The sequence below is a fragment of the Macrobrachium nipponense genome, chromosome 32, assembly GCF_015104395.2.
Source record: "Macrobrachium nipponense isolate FS-2020 chromosome 32, ASM1510439v2, whole genome shotgun sequence".
Lineage (NCBI taxonomy): Eukaryota > Metazoa > Arthropoda > Malacostraca > Decapoda > Palaemonidae > Macrobrachium > Macrobrachium nipponense.
This window is the reverse complement of record NC_061094.1, coordinates 72,016,930-72,024,429: the sequence shown is the minus strand read 5'-3', so window position 1 is coordinate 72,024,429 and position 7,500 is coordinate 72,016,930. Positions and strand designations below refer to the sequence as shown.

The following is a 7,500-nucleotide window of genomic DNA, read 5'->3' as shown; positions in this document are numbered from 1 at the left end:
TCGGAGAGGAAGGCCTCAGGTACAAACAAGATCAGGAATACCAGATGGTTAATTATCAAAAGTCAAAAATAAGGGATAATCCAGATTATCGGATATCACACGGTCACAAACTTAAACAGATTCTGACCCTAACCGAAATTACAAAGTATCTTTACAGTCCAAAACATGTAAAAACTGAATATATTAATTTTGTTGCTTATATTTGTCTACAACTTTTTCATTATGAAAGCATCAAGTTTAAATAAACAAGACTTAAATTTAGAACATTTCTATTATTTGACTTGATAAAACAAGATTCAATGATATTCCTTTTAACTGTGTCATTACATGGGACTAAGGCTCTTGCTTCTTGACTCCAGTTAATAGGATGGTCTAAATCTCTCATATGTACAAATATGCATTCGATATTTGCCCAGTTCTCACATAATATTGGATGTTTGCTTAAGGACGCTGTGGAAAGAGATTTGCCAAGTCTGTCCGTAATAGATTTTATCACATTTTTTGCAAGGAATTTCATATATGCAGCCTGGAAGATCTTTAGGAGAATTTTTGATTACTAAACTCTTGACATTAATATTACTGAAAACAACATTTATGTTAAAAAGCTTTAAAATTCTAGGAATATCTAAAAACCTTTCATCATAAGGTAATTTTAGAATGTTATGCTTACTAAATTCAAGTTTGTCATTAGCTGAATAAAATGTTTTTCTAGCTCTTTTCCATGCCACATCTACAAAGTCCTTGGGTATTTAAGTTTCAATGCAATATCATAAATAGTTTTAATTTCAGCGTCAATAAACTGCGGGCTACAGACACGTAAAGCCCTTAGGAACATCCCCAGAAAAACAGAGAATTTAACATTTTGATGGTGATTGGAGTAGTAATGAACAAAAGAGGCAATATTAGTTGATTTTCGAGACTGAAAAGGTGAAATTTCTATCATTTCTATGGACAGTTACATCAAGAAAATTCAAATTACAATTTCTTTCTTCCTCTACAGTAAATTTTATAGAAGGGACTAAATTATTGAGATTATTAAGGAATTCCTGGAGGTTTTCGTGAACTGGCCAAATACAGAATATATCATCCACGTATCTAAACCAAATAACTTTTTGGGGCAAAATTCTTGGTAAGAGTTTTGTCTCAAAAAATTCCATGTAAATATTGCTAAAGAACAGGAGATAAGGAATTACCCATGGCCATGCCAAACTTTTGTACAAAAAATTCCCCATTGAAACAAAATTTACTATCTTTGATACATAACCTTATGAGACTAATGAGATTTCTACACTTAAGGGAATGTCATGGACGCTCTAATTCCTCTTCCAAATATTCAAGTAAGTCATTCTACAGGCACTTTTGTAAATAAAGAGACAACATCAAAACTAACCATATTAAAATCATATTCAAATTTAAACTATTCAATTTGTTTATAAAATCAACATTGTTTTTAACATTCGTGTTAGAAATATTTTTCCTACCAAAGGAGTAAGAATTTTTTACAAGCCATTTAGATAAATTATACGAAACTGAGCCCACTGAACTAATGATTGGTCTGATAGGGTTATTGATTTTATGTGTCTTGACTAAACATACATGTAAGGTAGGGAGGCGCATTGCGGTGTAAACTGTTTAATTAAATGGTCCCGAAGCCCTTCAAAATGGATTTAATTTGTTTATTAAAATGGGAGTTAACTGTCTGTGTAGGGTCAGACCTCAGTTTCGTATAAGTATCAGTGTCATTTAGCAATGTCATTATTTTACTTATATAGTCACTTTTATTCATAATTACCACTGCATTAGATTTATCTGCTTTTGTCACCTTCACTGTTTCGTCTTCTTTAATTTTCTTAAACGCCTGGAGAAATCTCACGGGTACATTAGGGGGAGAAAAGGTTTACTCATAGCACCATACACAATACCTTTACAAATATTGATATCATCAGGGCATAGGTTTTGATTCAATTTTTCTAAATAACAAAAGGATTTTGAGATGTCGACACAGTCCAGGTTACCATTAAATACACCAAAGCTTAACCCATATCCCAAAGCCGCTGTCGTAACACTATCCACTGGTTTGTCAGATAAATTAATCATGAAGTCCAGTTGGCATGCTTAGTCCAGTCGCTTTCAGCAATAAGATTTTCAGCTTGACTTGGAGCTTCCTTTCAAGACGGTTGCAGCACTTTCTCAATTTTCCATAGCAATAATCCAGCATCCGATTCTTCCAATCGACAGGAACCGTCTGATTAAAGCTATACCGTCTGCTTCTAAGTGTACGGAACGCATCATCTACTTCCACTTTTGTGATGTCGATGTGTTTTCTGAAGTATGATGTGTTGAAACTCGTCGAAAGGTCGCTCTGCTAGGCGAAGAATTCTCACTGGTAAAATCGACTTGGGCATCACTTGCTCGTTCATGCACTTCCGTAGAAAGTTGAGTCGGAGTTTCAGTTTGTGAGCGATGATAAGAGCATTACAGAAGGATGTCACGAATAGAACACGGCTCGGAAAATTCAAAGAAAAGGCGTAGAAGTTGCGTGTGGTTTTCCATTATGCTTAAAAAATCACAGTAGATGCACGTGACTTCATAATAAGCGAATACCACGGGAAATGATAGACAGGAATCCAAGCTTTCTTTCGTCTTTATTCAGACATCGTCAAGGAGCTCCTAAAGTACAATCGGAGAGGAAGGCCTCAGGTACAAACAAGATCAGGAATACCAGATGGTTAATTATCAAAAGGGTAAAAATTAAAGGGATAATCCAGGATTATCGGATATCACACGGTCACAAACTTAAACAGATGTCCTTCGTACTCTCTTATCATCGCTCACAAATACTGGAAACTCCGACTCCACTTTCTGCTACGGAGTTGCCATGAACTGTGAGAACTGGGCAAATATCGAATGCATTATTTGTACATATGGAGAGATTTAGACCATCCTATTAACTGGAGTCAGCAAGAGCCTTAGTCCCATGTAATGACACAGTTAAAAGAATATCATGAATCTTGTTTTATCAAGTCAAATAATAGAAATGTTCTAAATTTAAGTCTTGGTTTTTATTTAAACTTGACTGCTTTCATAGTATGCAAAAAAGTTTGTTACGAAACAAATAGTAGCAACGAAAATTAATATATTCAGTTTTTGTTTTTACATTTTTTGGGTTTTTGGACTGTAAATGATACTTTGTAATTTCGGTTATGGGTCAGAATCTGTTTAAGTTTGTGACCGTGTGATATCCGATAATCCTGGATTATCCCTTTTAATTTTTACCCTTTTGATAATTAACCATCTGGTATTCCTGATCTTGTTTGTACCTGAGGCCTTCCTCTCCGATTGTACTTTAGTAGCTCCTTGACGATGTCTGAATAAAGACGAAAGCGCTTGGATTCCTGTCTATCATTTCCCGTGGTATTCGCTTATTTATGAAGTCACTGCATCTACTGTGATTTTTTAAGCATATATATATATATGTAATATATAATGATAAAAATATATTATTTTTCTCCATATATCTTCCACACATTCGTGAAAAGCTCCGAAAATGTCTTAACAGCCTCTCTCTCTCTCTCTCTCTCTCTCTCTCTCTCTCTCTCTCTCTCTCTCTCTCTCTCTCTCTCTGTCTGTCCAGGTGAAAATGTCGTGTAAGTCAGCTTAGGCCTAATTATGCACATAAATTTTTCATTCCCATCTTCTCATTAGCAGCGTTTCTGTCACTATTCCACTATACCTTACAATACACTGTAAATCACTCAAGCAGCCCATTAATCACCATACCAACCGTATATTCTCTCTCTCTCTCTCTCTCTCTCTCTCTCTCTCTCTCAAGCTATTGGTCTTTCGAATTTAGAAGCTTGTATGCATTGCAACAGAGGTTAGGTGTTGGCCATATACAAAATAATATTCTCTCTCTCTCTCACTCCCTCACACACTCTCTCTCTCTCTCTCTCTCTCTCTCTCTCTCTCTCTCTCAAGTTATAGGTCTATCGAGTCTAGAAGCCTTGCATGCATTACAACAGCTGTTACGTCCCTATAACCGAAAATGTAAACAAAAATGATAAAACGTCTCCTTGGTTTGTGTAACCAGAAAAAAAATACGTATTTCTTCATTCTCTTCTACCAGGATCAATTTTCTCTGTGGTCTCTGTAACCTCAAAAAGAAAGCGGGCCTAATTATTCATTCACTGACAAGATCCTAAAAATCCTGAAGGATCCTATCGTCAAGAAATAAAATAAAAAATACCCAGTTGGTCAAAATGACAAACAGACGAGAATGGTAACTTGAACAAGGCTGCGTTCAATAGCGTGCAAAGATTGGTTTGAAAACTGAAAAACCTGACTTGAAAAAAGCAATATTGTCTTCTTGAACGTCCACTGAAACACGGAGTATCTTTTTACATAATACGAGTGACGGATACAAATGACTGAATAGCAACGGGATACAGACTTCGAAAGATGAAATTCGTCCAGTAAATTTATATATTATGTCAGAAGCATATGACGTCACGAACCCCTTTTTAAAAGGACCAAAACAAAAAACATTTAGGGAATTTTCCCCCTTTTGGAAGGAGCAAAACAAAATACATTGGGGTGGGGAAATTGCCCCTTTGCTATTCAACACCCTAACCCCACCCCCCACAACCCTCACAGCCATCCCCATCCCCACCCCATCCCCCCGAATCCCCCCCCGTTACCCCCCCCCACCCCCCCCCCCCCCCCTTTCTTTCTGCTCTGGCCATCGACGCGAATAGGAAACCCCTCGTGGTGTTTTCCATTTTCCGGACGATTCGTTGCGTCCTCATTAGTGTCTGGGAGGCCATTCCTCCTCCTCCTCCTCCCCCTCCTCAGCCAAGTATCCCTGGGACCTAGGGGCGGGGTAAACGGGGGGCGTAGGACTTTTTATATGTCACTGCCCTCCCCCGCGGATCATGACTGCTATAGGTCCAGGTTAGGGAAGTGTTAAATATTTTTTTTTTTCAAACTTTCTTATCTCTCTCTCCCCTCTCTCTCTCTCTCTCTCTCTCTCTGTGAAATTTTGATGTTTATCTGTTGCATGGCAACTGTCCCTCCGCCACCTCCCCCCCCTAAATTCCATTTCGCTTGAGATCTTTTCCAACAAACCAGACACTCTCCTTATTGCATTGCCTTATTTTTCTTCTCCTTCGCCTTTTCCTTCTTCCCAGCTCTCATCTCCATTCTCATCACCCTCCCCCTCCCCCCACATTCACTATAGGCTTCTGTCTTCCTCCTCCTCCTCTCGTATCCGGTCCATTTCCCTCGGCCTCTCTCCCTTTCTTGGTCCTCTTTTGTGATGGGACGGTTTAGAAGTACGACACACAAAGGCTATATAGGACCTAAAGGAGGAATTGTGAGGCTCTCGGGAGCAGAGACCTCTTTCGGGGGCTTGTAGGACTCAGGGGCTTGTAGGATTCTGAGTTTGAAGGACCCGAAGTTTTTTTTTTTTTCCTTCTTCTTTTTTTGTTTGACGTAGGCTTTCTTTTATTTGGAAAACGAGACACTGCATTCTCATGTGGTATTTGATACATTTTCTTCCCCTGTTGGGAAACTCAGGTATTTTTGAAATTCAGATGTTTTTGTTTAAATGTAAGATTTTCTTCTTTTATAGTGTGTATTGTTTTCCTTGTTTGCAAGATTTTTTTTTGTGTACGTCAGTTTTTTTTGTTTGTAAATTCAAGATATTTTTGTGAAAATGTAAGATTTTCTTTGTTGTGTGGCCAATATTTCCTGATTTCCTGTGTTAATTCAGATATTTTTGTGAAAATGTTATATTTTTGTGTGTGTTTTTTTTTCCTGTTTGTAATTTCAGATCTTGTAGGGAATATGTAAGATTTTATTTGTAGTGTTTGAGTGTGTATGTGTATATGTGTTTTTTTCCCTCGTTTGTAATTTCAAATCTTTTGGTGAAATGTAATAATTTATATTTAGTGTGTGTGTGTGTTTGTATTTTTACCCCACCTGTTTGTAAATTCAGATATTTTTGTAAAACGTAAGATTTTCTCTTTTTTAAATTTTATCTATTTATTCATTTATTTATTTTTCTTACTTTTTTTCCATGTTTATGAATTCAGATATTTTTGCAAAACATAACAATTTCTCTTTTTTATTTTTTATTTATTTATTCATTTTTATTTATATTTCATTTTTTTGTGTGCTGTCCAAGCAATAAATTTCCTTTACCTAATCATCCATTAGGATAAATCCGTCTAAAGTGCTCTTCCCCCCTACTCATGTGACACTCTACAGGTGGTTGGTGAAGGGAAAAGGGTCCTTAGTGTGCTTTAAAATGTTCGTTTTAGACATTTAATACGAAATAACTTGCAGTTGGGTAAGGTCCTTAATATTCTTTAAAATGTTCGTTTTAGACATTTAATACGAAATAACTTGCAGTTGGGTAAGGTCCTTAATATTCTTTAAAATGTTCGTTTTTGACATTTTACGAAATAACTTGCAGTTTAGGTACGGGTCCTTAGTGTCTTTAAAAGTCGTTTTAGACATTTAATACGAAAATAATTGCAGTTGGGTAAGGTCCTTAATATTGCTTTAAAATGTTCGTTTTTGACATTTAATACGAAATAACTTGCAGTTGGGTAAGGTCCTTAATATTCTTTAAAATGTTCGTTTTAGACATTTAATACGAAATAACTTGCAGTTGGGTAAGGTCCTTAATATTCTTTAAAATGTTCGTTTTAGACATTTAATACGAAATAACTTGCAGTTGGGTAAGGTCCTTAATATTCTTTAAAATGTTCGTTTTTGACATTTAATACGAAATAACTTGCAGTTGGGTAAGGTCCTTAATATTCTTTAAAATGTTCGTTTTAGACATTTAATACGAAATAACTTGCAGTTGGGTTAAGGTCCTTAATATTCTTTAAAAGTTCGTTTTTTGATTTAAATACAAATAACTTGCAGTTGGGTAGGTCCTTAATATTCTTTAAAATGTTCGTTTTAGCATTTAACGAAAATTAACTTGCAGTTGGGTAGGTCCTTATATTCTTTAAAATTTCTTTTCAACTTTATACGAAATAAACTTGCAGTTGGGTAAGGTCCTTAAATATTCTTTAAAATGTTCGTTTTTGACATTTAATACGAAATAACTTGCAGTTGGGTAAGGTCCTTAATATTCTTTAAAATGTTCGTTTTAGACATTTAATACGAAATAACTTGCAGTTGGGTAAGGTCCTTAATATTCTTTAAAATGTTCGTTTTAGACATTTAATACGAAATAACTTGCAGTTGGGTAAACGTGACATCGTTTGCAAATGAAGAGGGTCCTTAAAATCTTAAGTTCTCACCAGAAAACGATCTGATACAGTGCTAGATTCTTCACTGAGTTTTGATCGTGTCTGATAGAATGGAAACTGCAATGTTAGTGCATTTTGCAATAACATGAAAAGACCCGACACGCTGTACTGAATACTGACTGCTGATCTTCTTTGATGGAATCCAAACTGTAAGATATTATTGCATTTTCCA

At 35.9% G+C, this 7,500-nt stretch overlaps 1 protein-coding gene across 1 annotated transcript in view; it reads right to left on the bottom strand.

The window, feature by feature from the left end:
- Nucleotides 1-7,500, bottom strand: part of LOC135207467 (putative uncharacterized protein DDB_G0281733) — a 552,278-nt gene that overhangs the window by 475,688 nt on the left and 69,090 nt on the right. The gene's annotated exons all lie outside the window — the stretch shown is intronic.